Raw genomic sequence first — 22,104 nt, 5'->3', positions numbered from 1 at the left:
TTAAATGGCTTCATACCGAATAACAAGCTGAACAACGGTGCCGCGCTCCCTCGCCAAGTTAGTTCGGGGACTGTAACGCGGCCCACCAGGGGCTCAGATTCGTCCGTTAAGATCTGCTCAGTCCTGCTGGGAAAGTCATGCACCGTCGGCCCGGGCCGCCAAGGGTCGGGTGGCGGCGATCCAGGCAATGACGACACACACTGTCCTTTCTGACATTCACATGGGAGTGCGGTAAGGGCTTTGAGCGCCACACTGGAAGCCCAGGCTTAGCGATGGAGACGGGACACAGGTGCTCACTTGGTGTGCTGGTCGCCAGCAAACCTCCAGACAAACGTCCTGGTTTACTCCTAAAAAGAGACACAGCCCAGGGCCTTCAGAGCCGCCAACACCAAACGTTTCGTCACCAGTTAAGCATACTGCCTTGCTAGAACGTCAAACTCACGCCAACTTCTGCATTTTGGGAATCTCCACCTCGTAAACTGCTTCCCGGGGGCTTCCACGTGCCCTGGTCGGAGCACGAGCCTGAGGAGTCGCGGTGCCGTGTAAACAGCGCTGTGCGTGTGCGCCGGTGTTGGCAGTCGCCGCAGGAGCGTCTCTGAGGCCGCGCGCAGACAGAACGGCGTCTCTCGGCACCCGCTTTTGCAACAAACAGAAAACAAACTTGGGAGTGGAAAGCAAAACGGAGCCTGATGGTTCGAAGAGTTCCTCGGATCCTTGCGTCTTCCCTGTGAACTCGCGCACGCGGGGGCCGTAAATAGTAGCAGAGGTCAGACTACTACTTAAATTAACATTTCGCCCATGCATCTGTATGATTTTAAATAAGCCTTAGTGAGAATTAAAATACTAAAAAGGACATCGGATACCCAAAGTGGGAAACTTCAGTGTACGGGAACACCTTCAGATGTGCAGTGAGCGCAAATATATATTGCCAAAAAACTTTACATAGCAATTCTCGTGTTAAACGCGAGCAGGGCAGCAGCTCACTATGTGCTCGTCCCGACTCACTTCATGCTTTACGGTGACTAAATCGGCCCATGTGGCCTAGCCGAGTTCTCGGGGAGTGGCTCCGAAGCATGCGCGGCCTTTATTTGTTCCGTGATTCACAGGCGAGCTGTGATATGGCGTCCATTTTATTCTCTGTGGTTACAACACCACGTCTTCGCGCTCGTACGTTACAGGCCGTGCGGACGCCGTTAGCTGCTTGGGTCATAGCTTGGGGTCAGTGCAGCGTCCAGGTCTGGATAAACTAACGCATCACAGCAAAGACTGCGAGGGCCGGCCATCACCGATCGACCAAGTTAACATTTAACCGCCTACCGGGGTGTCGCCACAATTGTATTCACCGCCTTAACTGGCAAACGTTGAAAACAGGTGGCCTAAAGAACCGCTGAGCGCCTGGTCTGCATTAATCAGCCTCCTAAAACGCACCCCTAATAAAGAGCGCCCTAAGATTTACTCCTGATTGGCCGTCTATTTGAAGGTGGCGTGCAGCGAGCGATCTCTGCAATCATGGCTTCCGCTCGCGAACCCGCATCCTCGCCGCGCATCAAGTGCGTGGTGATTGCTGCCAAGCAGGGGAGGAGAGCCTCCTCGTCTAGGGGGTGGACCATGGGGCTCTGCAGGCCCGGAACACACACACGCAGGGGTACGGCCCTTTAGAAGCCTGTCCGGAATGTTCAACTGATCTTAATGATGAGTCAGGCACAAAATGTCCACAACAGAATTCCCTCTGCATAAAAAAAAAATCAGATCCTCGAATCGGACGGCGCCTGCCCCTGGACGCGCTGCGGTTGGGCTGAGCGACCAAGCCTCCTTGCGCCTGGAAGCTTCTGTCTTCACAGCTAGTCAAGACACTAATGAGCCCGGCACGCTCCCACGATCCCTGTCCACTGCAGGCCTCATTTCAAGCCCCTGAAGTTGCCATTATCGCCAGTAACAGCCTCTGTAATTATATCTCCCTCATAGACACAAGTGGAGGGGCTAAAACAGCGTTCATTTCTATGGGGTATGAGGGTGAAAATTCTGACGATGCTGCAGCAGGTGTGTTCTCGTCGCTGGAGGTAACTGCACGCTCAGCCGGTTGAGATACCCGTGGGGTGGCAGTACAGGGGCGGGTACTGGATGCCCAGCGTGTGCCACACGGAGATGGAAAGTGTTGCGGGCCCTGGAAACCCGTTTTGCTCCCGGAGAAAAGCACATTATTTCTGCTGTAGCATGTGATGTCTAAAATAAATAACACGCACGCACTAATGTGCGCCTGGAACTGGGGTTAGAGGTCACCAGTGTTTCCCTGACAACAAAACACAACAGAATAAGTACATTACGCGGTTTGTGATTACTAAAGAGAGTGGACGTTAATGAAAACGATAAAAACCGTGCCGCTTTAACGCTTCCCTCAAAGCGTGCTTAAACGGTCCGAACGTTTATTGTCGTCAGAATCCCAAACCGGATGTACGAGTCATCTCGAGTTTGCTCCCACAATTTAAACGCTAGACGTAACCAAAAAGACTTCCAGTAGGTGTAATGAAGCGCTCTCCCCTGACCAGTGGGAGGTGACATGATTTGAACCCTCCCCCTCCTCTCTGGTCCTTCCTGCACCCCAGAGGCCATGCGGTGACACTGCGCTTAAGATCATAGAGGACGCTGGAGGAGCCCCAGGAGACTCAGGCTGGTGCTGCTCCGGACTGCGACGGGACCCGGAGCCGACGGGAGACTCCATCTTCCAGCATGTGGGTCTCACACACACACACCCACCTCCAAAAAATCTGAGCGCATGAAACTAAATCTCTTTTCCTCAGAACGAGGAAAAACGGAGCAAGGAAGATGTAGGAAGAAACAGAGAGGTACTCTTCTGAGGCGTCTCTGATAACACTGCGCATTGTACTGGGTCTCTCTAGTATCGTGCCTGGCTGGCTGACAGAAATGATAAATCCTGCCCTTGTCTCAGGGAAAGAGGGGAAAAAAAAAAAAAAAAGCTGCTCCTTTTACGCTAAAAATACTCCACAAAAGTAGAACGTCCTCCAGCACTACCACGCTTGCCTCCCCTCTGCACTCGCACTCTCACATGGCCATATGGCAGCTGGCACCTTTGAGGCTGGTAGCATTACCAAAAATCAGTGTGCTTTCAAAATCACACGTAGTTTAAGTGATTGCTGCCAACGTTTGCGTACACAGCAGAAGTCCGAGGGCAAATGCTTCCTGTGGGTTCGAGAGCCTTTAAAGGAGACGGGGAGATTTATAGCGATTCTTTCTAATCAGTTTAAAAGACTTTAGTGTAATGACCTAGCTAATGAGAAAGAGACAGGAATCTGTCACATGCCTGACTAGTAGCTGGGCTGGGAAACAAACACACACCCAAATGCAGATGTTTATTTTCACTCTCTCCCCCTCTCTCTCACACACACACACACACACACACACACACACACACAATCCCAGCACTCCTTCTCTCACACACATTTTTTTCACCCAAATTCAGGGTGCCCTGTTTAATTGTCCTCTTTTTTAAAGCGAGTTGGCTAATTAGTCGGAGGTTGTGAATATGAAAGTTGCTCTGAAATGTTAGCGGAAGGGGGAGAGCAGAGACCCGTAACGGCATTCATCAAGACCTGCTACAAAGACCAGCGAGCATAGGACACATTCCAAATCTGTTCTTATCTTTCTCCTCAGCCATAGAACCATTACGGGGGGGTGGAGAGAGAGAGAGAGAGAGAGAGAGCGCGAGAGAGAGAGCAAGCAAGCGCAAGTGTGTGGGGGAGTGGAACGGAAGAACACAGCTTCACCCTGACAGCTGCATATACTCAGTCACACACTCACACACACACACACACCCAGGAAGGGCCGTCATGGCCACGGAGTGTGTGCAGCCCCTGGCTTGGTGTGGGCCCAGGATGGGAGGAGCTCCAGTAAAGCTTGTGGGAGCTCACTCCTCCAAGTCCTGTACATGGCTCTTCCCTATTACACATGCTTACGCAACCACACACGCAGACGGCTGGCAGCATCAGTCAACCACACCCCCGGTTCCTAAACCTGCACGTCTGCAGGCTGCTCACTGCACCGTCACTGAGGAGGACGTGGGGGGGGTTGGGGGTCACACGACACTTGGATGAATGTAATGACATCAGACAGAAGCACTGCCCTGTTGTAGCAGCTTGCCTAACACCACCCCCAAGAGAAGATTCAGTCATGGCCTTAGAGCCCTGCCTGGTGCATGCTCCACCACACTGAATGAACTACAGCAGGACTGCGGATCTAGCGCTAGCTCAGGGTAGACCTGACAACTGTCAGTAACCTTAAACAGAGGGACATGCAGCATATGGACGACCAAAAGTATACCAGAACTGTACCAAAAATTCAAAACACCAGAAATTAAACATACGCACACGCGCACCGTTCAGTTTTACTGACCATCAGCCATATCATGTTGTTCTGTCACAACTCTAAACACTGAAAATAATACACATAAAGTATACATATATGCAGTCATTATTTATTCAAACAAATGGACAGGTATTGATAAAGCTAAAAAATGATAAAAGCTAGAAGCAAGTAATACTATAATTTTTAATGTATCATTATGAAACAAAACAGGTACACATTATTCCCATTAAGACTTAGTACTCGTGTGAGTCAACAAAAGTGTATATAACTGGCACAGGATGGGTAGTGTTGCCATCCATTTCAAACACATTCCTAATTCTTCACAGATTTTTCAAAAATAAAGTGGGCCCAAAAGTCCTGCTGGTCCAACAGGTGCAAAACATAGTGCTGAACGTTTCCACGGACGAGAGGAGTGTGAAAGAGCAGTCCATGGCATTAGACAACTCCAGGTTACAGCGAGCCACCGTAGCGTTAAAACCGCCGGCCTAATATTGCTTGGGTCCCCCTCATGCAGCCAGAACAGCTCTGTGCCATCGAGGTCTGGTCTCCACGAGACCTCTGAAGATGTTCCACGGATTGAACAATTTCCGTAGTGTGGCAGGGCACGTTACCCTGCCAAAAGAGGTCACTGCCATTACGGAGCATCACTGCCACGAAGGGGTGCACTTGGTCCGCAACAACGTTGAGGTAGATGGTGCATGTCAAAGTAACGTCTCAATGAATGCCTTCTTTCCGAGGGAAGCCAGATACACCCAGCCACCCACATGATGCAGAGGAAAACGTGACTCATCCCAGAAGGCCACCGTCTTCTGCGCGGCCCACTTCTGACGCTCATGTGTCCGTCGTAGGCACTTTTGGGTGTGGACAGGGGTCAGCACGGGCACTCTGATTGGTCCATGCAGCCCCATTTGCAGCCAGCTGCAATGCACTGTGGGTTTATACATCAGAGGGGCAGCCTTGACCCTCACACATACCAGTGAGCCTCAGACACCTTCTCACTGGTTCTCCAGTTAGCTGCTCTGACTCAGCCATCTACCATCACAACATGGCCCTCATCAGTGTTGCTCAAAATCTTATGTTTGCTCTCTTTTTTCTGATTCCAACTCACCAACTTCAAAAACTGCCTTCACCGCCCAACACGCCCCACCACTCGACAAAATCGTCAATGTACATCGCCTGTCAGTGGTTTGGATGTTGTGGCTGATCAGTGCATCAGTGTCTGTGGCTTTGGTCCAACCTGCTGTTAATTCATTACGTCGTCATGTGTGGATACACGATGTGACTTAACACACCAATACATAAGTCACTTGTTTTAAAATCCCAGAATCATAGGCCATGAGTCTTCACAGCTATAATCCCATGATTTCAACACAATATGGAATTCAGGTGGTAATATGTTTTGTAAAAACACCACACAATTGTGAACCAGCACAGTTGTCACATGTGTGGCTCATTTCTAAACACATTTGAGTCACAAATCAAAACTCATTTGTGCCAATGAAGAAACATCTGAAACACACGACCACAGATCAGCACAATAATCCACCCAGTTCTCCTCGCCGTCTGGAGGACGTGAAGTCGCACGCCAGTTCAGGAAAACGAGAAAACGGCAGAAGAATGAAGAGCACCGAGGGTGAGCGCAGAGGGACGAAGGCGCGGGAAAGGAGCAAACGCACAGGATTGGTTCTAATCAGATAAGAGATACTGGCGGCCGATTGGCCCCAGCATGTGGCCAATCGCCATATCCACCATCATGTGCTGAGAAGATACTGAATTCGCATGAAGTAAACATTTCAAGACCCATTTGGGAGAAACTCCAAATGTGTGGAAAAGAGGTGATGCTCATATGTAGGAGCAAGCATGTCTTAATGGTGTAGCACTGGTCAAGACTCAACACTGACCCGGTAGAATACATGTGCGCGGACGAGGGCGGGTAGAGCTCAAGGGTGATGGGGATGGACACACCCATCTGTGCTGCTGTAACTCAGCCAGGGGTTTGGGCTTCACCACGGCAACACCGTCCTATCCAAAACAGGACTCCTGCCAGAATTCTGTAGTGTGATGTGAGCCATTTCTTTCCACTAGGCATAGACAGCATACGACTGCCACACTATCTATACTGTCGACTTCCACTGTGCACATGACATCCAAGGAGCTGTTTACCATGCGCTCACTCACACACACAAAAATTATATTCAAAATATTATTCGCCAGTTCTCAATCCCGAGAAGAATCGTTTTCATCTTAGAAACGGAAGATGCTTGAGCAGAAGCCCCAGAGACAAACAACTCCTCTTCAGGTGAATGCAAGGAGCCCGTGAAGACATCACAGGCACATTAGTTATTATGCAGGGAGATTTTGTAGCAGAAAGGTGTTTCTACAATACTGCATCACCATATAAAGCACTATAAAGCATGTGCTGGAGTATGGTTAACTATGAAGTACTATGAACTATGGGAAACAATGTTTGTTTATTGCATGTTAAGAATTTGCGGGAGATAAAACTGTAAAAAATGTATACATTGGTCATTTAGTACATTTGTTTGGGATATGTCTCTGATCCTGACTGGATTATTCGGTGTTTAAGCCTGTGTTGAGTTTTTCAGTAAAAAATACGTTTTTTTCCTTGTTTTTTTTTTAAAAGTACATGCAATATTTTGTAGTTTAGAAAAAAATTTAAATCAGGAAAATCTAAAACTAAATGTTTTTGCACTGTTTGGTTTGTTGGACATTTCTGTTTCTGTCTCCTCAGGTGCACCATCTTAAATTCTGGTGACCTATCGGAGATCAGCATAATTGCTACTGGGCAATAAGGAGAGGAGAAAATTTTTTAAACATTTTTAAATACGGCTATTCAACTGCTTGCTAATGAAAATATCCAACCCAGCCAAATCGCATGCAGGCTGAACATGCCACATGTGGAACCGTGAAGCAGACGGTCTGTAGCAGCAGAAGACCACCCTCCTGATGCCACTCCAATTTACACAGGCTCACCGAAATTGGACAATGCAAGATTGGAAAAACGTTGCCTGGTCTGAGGAGTCTCGATTTCTGCTGTGACATTTGGATGTTCGGGTCAGAATTTGGCATAAACAACATGAAAGCTTGGATCCATCCTGCCTTATATCAGTAATTCAGGCTGGTGCTAGTAGTGTAATGGTGGAAAGATTTTCTTGGCACAGTTTGGGCCCCATCATTCCATTTGAGCATTGTATAAATGCCCCTGTCTACCTGAGGACTGTTGCTTACCATGTCCATCCCTTTATGACCACAGTGTGCCCATCTTCTGACGGCTACTTCCAGCAGGAGAACACGGCATGTCACAAAGCTCAGATCATCTCAAACTGGTTTCTTGAACATGACAATGAGCTCACTGCACTCAAATGGCCTCCACAATCACCAAATACTAATGCAGCAGAGCACCTCTGGGATGTGGTGGAACGGGAGAGTCACATCTTGGATGTGCAGCTGACAAATCTGCAACATCTGTGAGATACCATCATGTCAACATGGACCCAAAGCACCTTATTGAATCTATGCCTGGAATAATAAAGGAAGTTCTGAAGGCAAAAGGGGGTGCATCCCGGTACCAGCAAGATGTTCCTAGAGAGTGTACAGTTGGGACAGGATTTAATTCACACACACACACACACACACACACACACACACACACACACACACACACACCTCTTTGAGACTGACGCACCACTTTGAGACTGAGATCAATGTTGTTATTCCTGAGAACTGTTGCGGCCAATCATCCAACTTAGAGGTTCCATGAGGGTAGATCAGTTCTTTGAGTTCCTTAACTTCTCTGAGGCCATAGCAACAACTAGCAGTGCAAACAGACAGGCGAGTAAGGTGATGCCCAATAGCAATAAAAGGCCTCGACACTAGGAGGAGGAGTGAGGAGGAGTGGGCGATGATTGGTCTTTCTGCACTAGTTATTTTAGTGGCCGTTTTAATAAATGTACACGTAGTAGATCTAAAGTGGTCTCGGGGTAAAGTAGCACGGTTGTCTGATAATCTCTCACTCGCGCATGCCTTTGATGCTTTTAACTTGCTTGTAGATTAGTGAAGGCACCTTAAAAGGGGATCCTGATGGCTTTTAAAGTTTATTAGTCATTGTTTTATTTGTTAGATGATAAGCGGGAACCAGGGGAATTCTGGTTCCCTTTGCAGTAAACGGTTTACAGTGCATCCATTCTCAGGTAAAAGGCAAGCACAGGCTTCACCTGTGACTTACTTAGGAGTCCCTTCCTTCATTCTCCCTTCCATGTAACTATGTAATTCAGGTTAAATCTCACTGTACAGTGGTAATAAAAAGGGTGCGTCACATATTTTATTGCCACTGTACAGTGAATAGGGAAAAAAATTAATAGTTGGAGCTCTTCAAATGTGCCTGTAGCAGAAAAAACAACTCCAAACAAAATAGTCAGAATGTTCCAATTTTAGCACTCATACCAACATCTTTAGCTGTGACTCTGAGTGTTGCTTGGAATTAAACATTGAATTTAGGGTTATTGCAATATCGGACACCTACGGTTCAATGAATGTTGGTTCTTCTCAGGTCTTACATCAAGAAAATACAGTAAAGCTCCCAAACCATCTTTCTTGGGATCACTGTGTATAAACTTTTAAATGTCCAATAAAGTACGGAGTTGACAGGTGGCTTTTATTCCTTCAGGCGTTCAAGGATTTGCAGAAAAGGAATTGAAGACAATGTGAAGAGTCTAACATGTATAAGGATTGAACAATAGGTTTAAAATAAAGGTTATTAAAAAATTATTATTTCTAATGGGCAGGACACATTAGGGCGTGTAGGGAGATGATGATCTCCAATCTGATTAAGATTCCATGTCCTGCTGAGCTGGCATGACTAATAGTGGACTGAATGGAGGTCTGTAACTGTGGAGTGACTAAAGTGGTTCTGGCATCTGAAAGCTACATGACTGGTTCCTTCTAGTACCACCACCACCACCAGCACCACCACCACCACCACCACCACCACCAATGCCACTCCTTTGTTTAGAATCTTTAAGCACAGAGCATCCACCCTTTCGTAGATTACGTTTTGTAGAAACGTACCAATTTCTCTTCCGCAGGTATTAAATGATAAGGATCTGGTGCTAGAAATCACCGTTAGGTGGTGTTTAGATTCAGATGAGCTAAGGCCAAGGTTTCCACTAAATGCCAAAAAAATACAATTCTTTAGTGTCATTAATAGACTTAAATTCATGTGCTTTGCAGGTACAAAATGTAGAATGCCCCAGAGCCATCAGCAACAAATCACTGGGAATGGTGAATACGCAAGAGAAACAGATCTGCCCAGTAGCGAGTGTGAATGCATATTTCACAAACGAAGTAAAATGTTACTTTTCCTTCTCTCCCATTCTCAGACACACCATATATCCACACAGACGGCATATTCCAGACCCTGACCACTGCACGCTCATGGTCTGGACAGTGCTGTTCTCTAAACGTAGGTCTAGGACGTGGGTAGGGAGCAGCATGCACACACCTCCAATGCAGTTTGACAAAGTTCAGCGTAATGACCCACAGCCAACAAAACACATCTGAGATCAGTCCAAATGCCACCTTGTGCAGGGGACGAGGCTGGTGATGAATGCATCACGACTGATCCCAGCTCCTCCTCTGCTGTCTGTCCTGCTCGTGTACCGTTAATACCAAACACCCTCCAAGTGCTAGCCATTTATGAGCAGCGCCGTGAGGCAGTGATGACTGCAAATCACCCAGCCGAGACCGTGTGGGCAGGACAACTCAGCGAGAGGCCCAGGAAAGAGGGCCGTGAGGGGCCCCGGAGAGCCCAGGCTGGCCCACGGAGCAGCAGCTCGGGCCCTTCCGCTTTGGGGCCAGGAGCGCAAAACAGCCGGGACGGTGAGAGAGGAAGGTGACGGCTTCGCGGGGAGGGAGGGAGTTCGTCACGGAGGCCTCGGATGCGAGAGCAGGCCACATCCGGAACGCCTGTCGGATGGAATTAAAAGGCTGCTCACGCTGCCAGTCTGCTCTGACAGCTCATATATTCCTGCATATGCAACGTGCTATTTCTGCTGGAGAAACAGAGGATCATTTTCACACAGCCTCAAGAAAACTCTGGATGCAGCTTCGTCTCCCCCCCCATCTCACGACTGTTTGAAATGGAAATAAGACCAAGTGAGAACCGCAGTCAGTGGGGAAAGTGTTTAGAACAGCAGCGTAAGCGTTCACGATGGCCGAGTCGGCACGGTATCTCTGGCCGGGTTTCCGGGGGAGCGTCTAACCCACGTGTTGCAACAGGGAGCTGCAATCGGGCTTCCCACTCGGAGGAAGAGGGGGTGTGATGGGGCAGGACAAGCTGCAAACCGCCGCCAGGCAGGCCTTCGTCGCTCGGTAGCAATGCGCTGGAAACCCAGACCTGAACATCCACAGAGGAGATGAGCAGGCATCTGTGGAGGAACTGTCCTCTACAGGTCACCTACGCGGCAAAGCCTACAGGCTGAGAGACCCTTAGAGTTGATACGGTCCCATCTGGACTGTGTGTTACTTTGGACTTCGTGCTTAACGCCGTCCCAGTTAAGGCCCAGTGAATCCCAGCATTCTCCTCTGGAAGCACAAGCAAGCAAGAACACGGCCAGTCTCATCTCCTTCCGCCGAGAGCGCCCGCCCCGTGGTGCGGCCAGTGTGCAGGCCGTGTGACTGGGCGAACCGTGTCAGATTGTTCCCGATCGGGTGGGAAAAATTAAGGAAGGCTGCTAGTGAAAGTGGGCTGTCATCACGTCTTGGCTCTCCCACCGAGGCAGCCAACACAAAGAGCAGGGGGCAGGTTACAGACCACGAGAGAGCACCATTTCCGAAAACTCTCAGCCTCAGACTGCCACTACACTACCTGGATGTTTCCTTGCACTACTGCGATAACCATGCAACATTTCTCTCGTGCACCTCCTATGTAGACGATATAATCCCTTTTAATCTGTACACGTTCCGTCTGTAATGTGCCAGTAACACAGGCAGAGCTGGCGTATGGCGTAGGGGTCAGAGTTGACTGCGGTTGAGTTCCAGAGGAAGGAGCATTGATGTTCACTCCCAGTTCCACTGGAGCAGGTTGTGTTTTGGAGTCCAGCCAGCCCTCTTCATTCCTGCTGCAGTACACAGCCCTGCCTACGTGTCTGCTGCTCTCCACGCCAAAGGCCATTACCCTCGTGGACCCGTTACACACACACACACACACACACACACACACACACACACACACACGCGCTTGGCCCGCAACCAAAGCGAAACTCTGCCCTGCTGGTTTGGTTATCTGGGGAAAGGGAGCCCAGGTAACCAAACACAACCCAAAGGAAACAGAGCGCTCATGCACGACTCCTCCAAACACACGCTCAATCGGTCCTGCTCCGCTCTAAGTGTTTGTTCCCACTCTAGATAACTGGTCAACATCTACACCCAGACAGAAGATGCACCAATGGCGAGAGTCCAAGGCTAACTGAACAGATCCATTGTTAAATGGAGGCATTTATAAACACATAGCTTAGGTGTTTAGTGCGTGTGTGTGTGTGTGTTTGTGGGTGGGGGATTTTCTTCCGCAGCCCGAGCTGAGCACTGCTGGAGAAGTCAACCGTCTAAATTGGCTGGAAAAGGTGAAAACAGCGGCAACACGTTATTCCGTTCACAGAGCTTTCCGGAAGGCATAGGATACAGTCAGACCACATACAATTACAATAGCTCTGAAAACCGACAGAGAAATTCCAGGCTGCCCGGCTTCTGCACTGCTTCCACGGTATGCATGTTACAGCCAAAAACGGACCATACATTGCATTACTATACGTTGTGATATTTTTTGCAATATTTTAAAACTCATTGGTGAACCTCTAATGTGACATGGTTAATGACTGGCCTACATCATTTTAACTGCTTTTAAATCATTTTAAATTCATTTGTGTTTGTTGCATTAGGTGAAAGCTTGATTCATCAAAGCCCTCCGAACATGTGAACACTGGAAGGAGTGAGTGCTCAGGTTGCTCACAGAGCTCCAAAACATACAAAACAAAAACGTGAGATTTGTGCGAGGGCTCATTTGCATGTAGCAGCCTTCTCCAATTTAACCACATTATATGCCATTGTTGCCATGCTGATTAACGAACAATATACCGTGAAGCCCTGCTGCTCCAGACCCTACACGTCTTCAAGAGATGTTCCGCAAAGACCTCCCTTATATCAGTCCAGCAGGGGCGTGCCGCCATGCTGCACACCACTACGCGCTGCACCAGAGAGCTGTCTGACAGTGGCATGGCTCGCAAGCGCCCGGAGTATTGAACAACTGGAGTGCATTTACAGTTTCCCTGCCTGAAAGTGACCACAGCCAAGACGGACTGAAGGTCCGGCGGCTCTGGGCCAGCCTCTGAAAGCCCGGCCTCAGCGCCCGGGCAGGTCGGAGCAGGGGGTCCGGCGTTGGCAAGGGCCACTTCTGCACTGCAGAGAGACGGAGCAAAGAGTACTTCTGATGGCAGGAGAGAGAGAGAGTGCGAGCTTGGAGGATTAGAGTCCCGGTATAGGAGAGGGGAGGATGCTGCCACGCTTTGTTAGCGACTCGCAGGCAGTACCATTTCATGCTCCACATCCGCAAGTTGCCATGGCAACCGGCGTTTGGGCCTTTCCCAGGGCCGGTGGCTTTTGGCTGGCTCCAGTCGCGGAGCATAAGGCCTCTTTCTGAGTGGGGCAGAGGTATTCAGAGTGCAGGGCCCCCGCTAGGGGCCACAAAAGAGCCCAGAATTTCATTACCAGGCCAGAAAGAGTCGGTGCTCACAGACTGTGACATTTAACACTAATCAGCACAAAGACTACGACCCCTTTGACCGAGAACACCTGGCACTTAGACCGCACAACTGATGGACCAACGGGGCATCTGGTTAAACAAAAAAAACTTTTATCCAAAGAAAAGAAAATTCTGACTGTGCTTTTTACTTTCTTGTAAGGGCGCATCACGTACGCGACCTGCAATTGACGGACACGCGCGCGTTACACGTCACTCTAAAGAGCAGCCTTGAAACGGGTCTTACCTTATTCTTCTGGCATACAATGGCAAGGGATCTCAGCGGCTCTCCGCAGCTGAAAATAAAACAGAACGCTGGTTAGAAACAGGAAGCCAATCTGTGGAGCTGATACCAGATTCCTGCTGAATCGCTGTTTCTGAACAGGGCACTCTCTGCTAATAGCACTCGACAGGCTGCATGTGAAAGAGCCCTTCCAGACCCACACAAGCTGAACACACATACTGCTCGGCCATAACCTACTGATTAATTAGACTGCCATGGTTCTGTTGCTTCTGCAGTCCTGCTTTGTTTATTCGATTCTGTAAACCTCTTGGATTGTGATCCGTTCTTTTTTTGACCTTTTTAAGGTGCAAGAAGCCTTCAAAGATTTCTGGGGTCACCTAAGCCAGCAACAAACGGAGGACCGTTTAGAGAGAGCCCGGGCAGGGGCCGAGGAAAGGTTGTAGTGTTCGGAGAGAGTCCGGAGGGAGGGCGGAGAGGTTTGAGAAAGGATGGAGGGAGGGTGGAGGGGTTGGGAGTGGGTTGGATGGAGGCACTGGGGAAGAGCTCTGGGAGGCTAGGCAGCATTTAAGGCTGTAGGATGGAGCCTGGTGAGAGGCGGAGGAGGAGTGCCGAAAGTTTGGGTGATGATGAGGCTCAGCGGGTAGGCGCTCGGCAGGAGACGCTCAGTAATACGAGTAGCCAGAGGTAAAGAGCCCGAGGCCTCGCGGTTCCCAAACTCCATCCTTTTAACCCGATTACTGTAATGAGCTTAGAGCCTGGCCAATACCCAGCTCAAAACACAGACCCAGACACCGAGTCCTTCGATTCCGCACACGCACGTTCCTCCTGCTCCAGAGCCAGATTCTCCAAAACTTAACCATCAAGTGAGAAATCCCAAAGTTGTTCTCAGATCAACAACTAAAAAGGCGCAGAGAGAGGAGTCTGGATGCAGCAAGAGTCAGGCAGCAGCTAGAGTAAATAAATGACATAACTCAGCCTAGCACAACATGCCAGAGTTGCACATCTCGAGCAGATATGCATTTATGTACAAACTTGTTTAGAGCAGAGCAGTGCGGTGCAGACCAAGCTGAGGGCAGGCCCTGACACGGGGCAGAGAGCACCGGAGAAGGGTACATGCTGTTTATGTAAGCAGGCTGAGACTATTTACAAGTATTCTAAAACACAGAAAGAAACCAAAAGTTGAAAAACAAGGCACACGCCAGACCTCCTCAGCATGCTGCAAAACGCAGTGTGTTGGTGGTGCACTTCTGCACGGGTGCTTGTGAAACGTAATGCAGTCAGTGTGTGACCTAATCTTGCTGGCCACACTATGAAGAAAACTCACAGGAAAAGAACAAACAAACAAACAAACAAACAGAGCCCCCTCTGCCAAGTCCCTGCCTCTTAGCAAGCGCAAGGGCCTACCAATGCCCGCTAGCCAGACGTCGTTCTACTGACACCCGCTAGCCCGATGCCGGTTATCCCAACGCTGTTCTGCTGATGGAATTGTAAACATTGATTTAGTGAATCAACTCTTAATACCAGAGAGCAAAAAACCAAAGGGCAGAAAGAAAGTGCGCTGTTCAACTCGGGGGCGCAAGGGGTCATGAACATCATTAGCAACTCCTAATTATTAATAACTCATTATTAACTCCTACACATCTGGCATCTACACAGTTCAGCTCCTTGTTAGCCATCTCCACAACTGATATAAAGGCTGCTTGCCTTAAATATGCCCTACAGAAATTGCCTGGATTCTCAGTGTTCTGGAAACTATTGAGGGGTACAGTTAGAATGGCAACATTTTGCACTGTCTGAGCTGGGAACAAGAGGGCACTGAGACGTAATGGCTTGCTGACAGGGCAGCCCTGCATAAAACACACTTAAGGAGCTCTTTTATACACAGTATCTAAAACATCTATATGCCAGTGCCATCGCTTCCTGCTCAGGCTGCACTTTCCAGAGTTGCATCCACTTTGCACAATGAATCCATAAAAGTATGCAATGATTTATGATTTTTGCTGCAGCCTGGGGACCACTAGAGAGCCATTTTGCAGCCTGTCCATTCTAGAGTGGGGGGGGGGGGGAAAGAGAGAGAGAGAGAGAGAGCGAGAGCGCAAGTGTCTAGAACTACGGAACATTTCCTTGTATGTCTCTTGGAACACAGATAGCTGGAACTCCCTCGGTTACAAATAATGAAATAATGACAACATTCCTCATGGAAAATCTGCATTTGGAAAGCGACCCAAATATGTCCAACAGACTCAGGCAACATGTGTCAGAGGACATGTATCAAACACACGAATCAGTCACATGCATTATTCATACAGCGGTACAATATGCGCAGTCATATCTGCTCGAGCTGTCCCTCTAACGCCGTTCTATATGTGGCGGGACCGGCGGTGAAGGAGGCATTGTACCAGCTGGGCCGCATTCATAGGGAGGTCATCAGTCAGAACCATAAGCTTCACTCCATCAAGTTCATCAGATGCGGAACACGGAGTCGATCCCAAGACTTTAAGAATTCGCAGCCCTGAGAATCAAAGCGACACTTTGTCTGGCCCGGCGATGGACACACCGCGGTGAAGGCAGCGGCCGGCCGGCGACGTCAGCCTGGACGGACACTGAAGGAATCCTTCTGTGCTCTGGAACGAGCCCTCGTGCGCAGGCGGTCACGAAAGATGTGGCGCTCTCGACCCCAAACGGGCGGCGCCGCCGTTTTGAACGCGAGGAGCAGAGGGGTGATGCTGCTGTCACCACCGAGCGGCTCCGGGTGGCCCTCGGCGGGCACTTCCTGAACTCGTAGATCATTTTTATGTGTCGCTGCTTTGCAGAGGTTCTGGAGAAGGCGCGTCGCACGCGATCGGTGTCCGACCGTCCGCGGTGAAAAGCGTTAGTTATTTGACTAGTGAAAACGTACAAGGAATAGAACTTTGCCAGCAGTCTTAACGTTTGTGAAAGGAATGAGTGTAAAATGTCAGAGTGTGTGAAAAATACTTGCTACACATCCAAGAGAGATTATGGTACAACAAGTCTGGGGGAAAGATTTGCATTGAAATCTATTCTGGCCCGAATAAGGACCACATGTGCGCATTAATGTAAGACACAATAGCTAAAGACCTCATCGGTGAACTGCCTGACAGAGCCCTTCCTGTTATGATTACACACAGGCTGCTTAGCAATCCAGGTCTTGCCAATATTTAATTACTCTTTTTACATTTTACCTTTTAAATTATTTTTATTTATTTGTTAACAAACTCCATAAAATAGGCTTAGTTAATAAAAGCATTTAGAAAATATGCAATCACAAAATCTCACCTCTAGAAAGACCCAGGTCTCTGGAACACCAGTTAGGCTAAATCCCATAGTTTTGGAGCAGAATATATAAGCATCATAACATCTCAAGGACCCAGAGCAGAGTTACACAGAGGTTGAACCATGGATCCTTCACTGGGGAAAACTATTGCTGGCCTGCATGCAGTCCATAAAATATGAGTTAGCTATGGATCACAATTTATGCATTTTATAACATTTGTTTATAGTATTCAAAATAGGGCTCTGAGGAGCGCATGAACACACCACCTCCACGTGATACTGAGGACAGCTTTGTCACTACAAATAGCCCCTCTGCCGCTTAGTCACATCTCGCGACCCTGTCTCGAGAACCTAATTGCCTCGTCATATATGCTTATTATTCTGAACACGGTGCATTACAAACGAGCTCTTTTGGCTAAAATCCAGACAGGAAGAGGAGAGAAACTTTGCTGTCATTATCCACGAACCGGTGACTCACTCTTCGCCATGCACGGCCTTAAACGTCTCCTAGCGTGCCGGGAGGCATTGCAGCTAGCCAACAATTCACGAACGCTGACCGTGCAGTGGGGAGACAGTAATCAGCTAAGTGCTTCTCTTCAGCTACGGGCCAAATGAGCGGCACGCTTCTCCCATTCACCTCATTAAAGAGCCGAGGTCTCTTCTCGTCGTGGCAAAGCGCGCACGTACGCCGACGTGCCGCGATTAACGGACCACAAAGGCGCGCGCTCTCCCTCGCGGACCGCCTCTTCATAACGACCCCGGAACACTGCCGAGGTCGTTACACGTGCAAATTAATGGCAACACGAGAAAAGAATGAAGGAAGAAGAAGAAAAAAAATCTAAAACAAAACGAAAACCCACCACCCCCCTCTGCTCCGTCAAATATTTCGGTCTTCAAATGCGCACTTGTCTGTTCTGCCCGTTGCGACGCGTCTGACAAAATGTACGAGTTCAACTTCTCGAGCGCGAGGCTGCAGAAGGGGAGTGTAATGGTGACTCCGAGTGGCAGGGAAGAGCCACATCAACACCAAAACCCTCCCGGGAACTACGCCAGGGCTTCGCTTACAACGAGTCTGTAACTTTCTGCACCGAAGAAAGTTACACTGCAACAGGGTAGGGCTCATCTCAGAAACACACCCGCGTCTTGTGAAGGAGTCTACGCTTAAAGTGTTCAACATGTTTTCCATGGCAGACTACGTCGAGACTTGGACTAAACCACACTGTAAACCTCGACTCTCCACTGACGGTCTGGGTGCTGGTTTAATCTGGCACAAAGGAATCAGATTGTAATTCTAATCTGCAATGACCACCTTGGTGAACCAGTCGGATGGGCCTTTTGCTACGAAAATGAAGCTTTGTCATTCCAGTAAAGCTCTGCGTGTAACTCTGCCATGCATTTAAAAATCAGCCTTCAGCATTTCACACAAATATTACTCTTCACACCAAGAGGAAACACACAAACACTCAGCAGAAGGCTTAATGAAGGCAGCCATCTGAATTGTGTGTCTAGACAGCATGACTTATTCATGTGTTCGGGTGATCACCGCGCCAGGCATAAAAGCAACACGGCTTTACAGTGGAAATGCGCAAAGAATATTCAGAGGTTGTTCAAATTCCTTGCTGGGAATCCGCAGGCAGCCGGCTCCGTGTGTTGGCAGCGTGTGCCGCTGCTGCCCAGGTTTTCTCCCTGTAGTAGACTCCGTCTACGTCGGGGAGGGATCGCGCTGCTGCACCTCACAACGCAGAGACGAGCCACTTACGACCGGGCCTGAAAGAGCGAGGTGGTTCTGCGGAGTCTTATTTAAGGCCAAGCATCACATGAGCTCGTCTCTGTGTGTTTGTGGAGGAGGAGCGCAAGCTGCGCAGGGGAGGTGGGGCTTCTGGAACTAGCACCTCTGCTTGGGAGGCAGAGCACACCCTCTCGCTCCCTGTGGACACAAATTTCTTTAATCTTTACTTCTTCCATATGACACTTCCATCCAGTCCTCTTCCAAGAATTCAGAGTTCAACAGAGAAAGGCAGGAAGTGAAACCAATACCCCCCCAGCCCAGCCCCCGCGCCATGTCTATGTAATTCGTGATTAGCACGAGTGCGACAAATGTAGCTGTGAGTCTTGTTTATGGATGGGCCAACACGACTCCCCTTCCTTTAATAACAAACAGCAGAGTTGTGTAAGGCAAACGCTAGTTGGGCCACCAGTTTGGCTACACTGTTTATCTAAATGGTGAAATGCACATCACAGTCTCCCTGCTAAGGGCTCGTGCAAGACAAATTACATCACTGACAAAAAGTGCAGGACAGATGGTTGCACGTCGGACGCTGCAGAAGAGGTTTCAAAATGCACAATACGGTCATTTAATGCACAATAACCACAGTGATGCACTTAAACAACAGACTGATGATTGTTCAGAAAAGCTACAAAAGAGAACCAGGAAGCATATGCAGAAAGAGCCAACGGTGCTAATGGCAAACTCAGCACAGCGAGTACAGTAGTTGAGGTTCGGGGTGGCACGTGCTCCACTGAGATATTTCAGGACAGCATCTTACAAACATCCTGAAAGATTCACCGGACAAGGCCTCAAAGCCAGTGCTACACAATTACAGTTCGGACATCTGTAGGCATGTCGTGCAGGTCTGCTGTTTATCAGGTTTCGGCTGATCAATCTTTCATTAGTGGATGGTGCAGCCCATCCCCCCCACAGCACATCTGTGCAGCAGCTGCTGCCAGACCCTCTCACAGGTCAGCGGGTTACGAAGGAACCTTCTGGAAAGATGCCATGTAATCCTGGCCACGAAAAATCCCTGGAAAGTTAAACCATAGGGCACACTGGTATGGCATTCAGTCAGACACTTTGGTGCAAACACAGCCTTTCCGACCCCCCGGAAAAACGCATTCAGAATGATTAGTGAGATGTGTTTGGTTATACGTGGGGGGGGGGGGGGGGCACGGCTGGGTGGGTAAGTGGGCGGGGGCTTTGTAATTCTATTAGTCCCAGTGCTCACTAGCTAAGAGCCACGGACGGAATCCGATCCGTCCATCCACACATGGCCAGGCATGCTTGCGCCCGCACCCAGCCCTCTAGATTAGCGCGTCTCCCTGCAGTAAACCCTCTTATTGCCTGGAACGCTCCCTCAAAGCGTTCCAAAGCTCCAGTTCGGATTACCAAGCGGACACGGTCGTGCCGGGAGCAGAGTGGAATGGAGGGGAAACGCAACCAGGCCTTCCGCTCCTGCACCCACCAGCCAACGAGAAGAGCCCCCCTGCCCCACCAAGCACTTGGCCCCAAGGTGCGTCTCTCCCTCACCCCCAAAATACTGCACTCGTTCACTGCGGTGTTCTCTCGATATGACCTCCCCCGAAATTTATGGCAACAGTCTCTAATTTTTTTTTCCCAGTTGAGGGAGAAATCGAAACAACCCAAGCTGAAATGCTGTGTGCGTTTCTCTGGGCACAGCTCACCATAAACCTCCACATCAGTAACCATGGCCATAGCACTGACCTGAGACCTGGGACTAGGAGGAGTACTTTACAGGACTGATATCAGAGTGAGTGGTCACCCTAAACGCCTGAGACCTACCAATTAACCCGGCACCCTCCAGCCAAACTGTCGGAGCAGAGCGCGGATTTTCAACACGCCTTCGGTCCAGGGGTTCTTGGTTCTTTTTTCCTAGCCAACATTCCATTGCAGGAGTGGACCAAGAGGTGAGCCGAGCGCGGGAGGGGTGAAAGTTTGCGCGGGCCTGCGAGAGCCCTCCGTCAGCCGGCGTTGGCGTCAAGTAGGCAGCGTCCTCCATAGAGCGGGTCGGGTTTCGGCGCCGCCCTCCCGTCCAGCGACGAGGGCAAGGCGGGGCGAGCCCCCCCCCCCGAGCTGAGCCCTCCTCCAGTGGAACACGAGGCCATCGTGGGAGGTGGGCGGAGGCAGCAGCTGGCCCTCCGCACCGCTAACAGATGGTGGAGGACGGGAGGGCTTAGCGCTGCATCATCTGAAACCTGTGCGTGGGACTCCCGTTCAGGGGGGGCACCAGGGTTTGGGGAGCGAGGTAGGCTTGGCCACGTCATCACTCATCTGAGCGCGTCCGCGTAAACATGCGCATCTGCTGGGCACGCCTCCATAGTACCAAGTCTTTTATAGTTCCCTACGGCGTGGTTTCGCTAATAAATATCGCGGTGATTATTTTGACCAAGACGTTTGCTGACCATTAACGTTATCTGCACGTTTGTCAGGCGACATGAGCGCGCGTGATGATGCCCGACTCTTTGTGGTGTGGGTGTGCGCGCGCTACAGTACAGTATGTCCTTGTCTGTCACTGTCTAGTGAACTGGGCATGTGTTCAAATTCTGCATTCTGCGAAGAACTCTCACTTTGAAAACACATATCTGAGTTGGTCTTACCGAATCAATCTTTTCATGGCCTTTAAATCAGGTGCCTTTATTAGATATGGCTTTACATACTGCATTCCCTCTGCATCACATGACCAGAGATCCCATTGAGAGAGGAATGTGTCAGGCTTGAGAGAGGAGAAGGTATTTATTTTATTTAACCGAACTCTTGATACTGGGTCTGATGAAAGGTATTTAAGGCTGTGAGAAACACATACCAAATACCTTCCTGACAGTCCAGATAAAGTGCAAAAGAAGGCCGAATGTTTAAACTTATATGACGCTTCCAGCGAACTTTGAACATAACGAGCACAGAGTGTTCATGCACTGTAAATGTACCGCTAGAAGACTTGGGCAGTCCGGTTCAGTGTGGTGCAGCTCAGACGTGGATACGGGGAGGTGATGAGTAAGCAGAACTGAGGAAGCTAGTGGAACCAAGTCTTCTGTGTTTAATAACTCTGGCCAAATTGAAGCAATATCGCAATCCTGGTGAGTGTGATGTACACACCTATGGAATTCGCAGTTCCACACGGTTCCAGTAGGGAACAGAAGGGGTTAAGTGATGATGGGAATAGTACACGCATATGCATGGTTATGGGGGAGGATAGGGGAACATGCCCCCCCCCCATCATTCCTGTTCACACTACTCATATAAAGTGTTAGGTTGGTTGGAGCACTGCTGCCCCGCAGGGCTGAAATAGAACCTACACCACTGCGTGGGTGGAGGTCAGGAAAGACTGTACACAAATGCACATCATAATTATGAAACGTTCTCACAAATGGGTCATGTCTAATACACTGGGCCTCACCGGTTCCCCTATATCACACCAGTTACGTACAGGATCCGTGTACATGCTTTCCTGAGCTATACAGTAGTCCTTATGGCTGCATGGAGTGGGCTAGCGCACACATTTCTTTAGTAATGCTATTAATAGCCGCAGTTAGCCTCGTGAATCATAGCTGTGCGCAATCTCCTAGCGTCAACACAAGGCTG

The 22,104-nt window shown here is 49.3% G+C and overlaps 1 protein-coding gene across 6 annotated transcripts in view; it reads right to left on the bottom strand.

Moving 5' to 3' along the window:
- Positions 1 to 22,104, bottom strand: part of tln2b (talin 2b) — a 77,632-nt gene that overhangs the window by 45,454 nt on the left and 10,074 nt on the right. For 3 of the 6 annotated variants that reach the window (XM_035522466.1, XM_035522455.1, XM_035522465.1), the window contains exon 2: positions 13,440 to 13,488. The gene's annotated coding sequence lies outside the window, so the exon portion shown is untranslated. The other 3 variants (XM_035522461.1, XM_035522460.1, XM_035522456.1) reach the window with 3 other exon arrangements.

The sequence above is a fragment of the Electrophorus electricus genome, chromosome 2 (assembly GCF_013358815.1).
Source record: "Electrophorus electricus isolate fEleEle1 chromosome 2, fEleEle1.pri, whole genome shotgun sequence".
Classification (NCBI taxonomy): domain Eukaryota; kingdom Metazoa; phylum Chordata; class Actinopteri; order Gymnotiformes; family Gymnotidae; genus Electrophorus; species Electrophorus electricus.
This window is presented reverse-complemented; position numbering and strand designations above follow the sequence as displayed.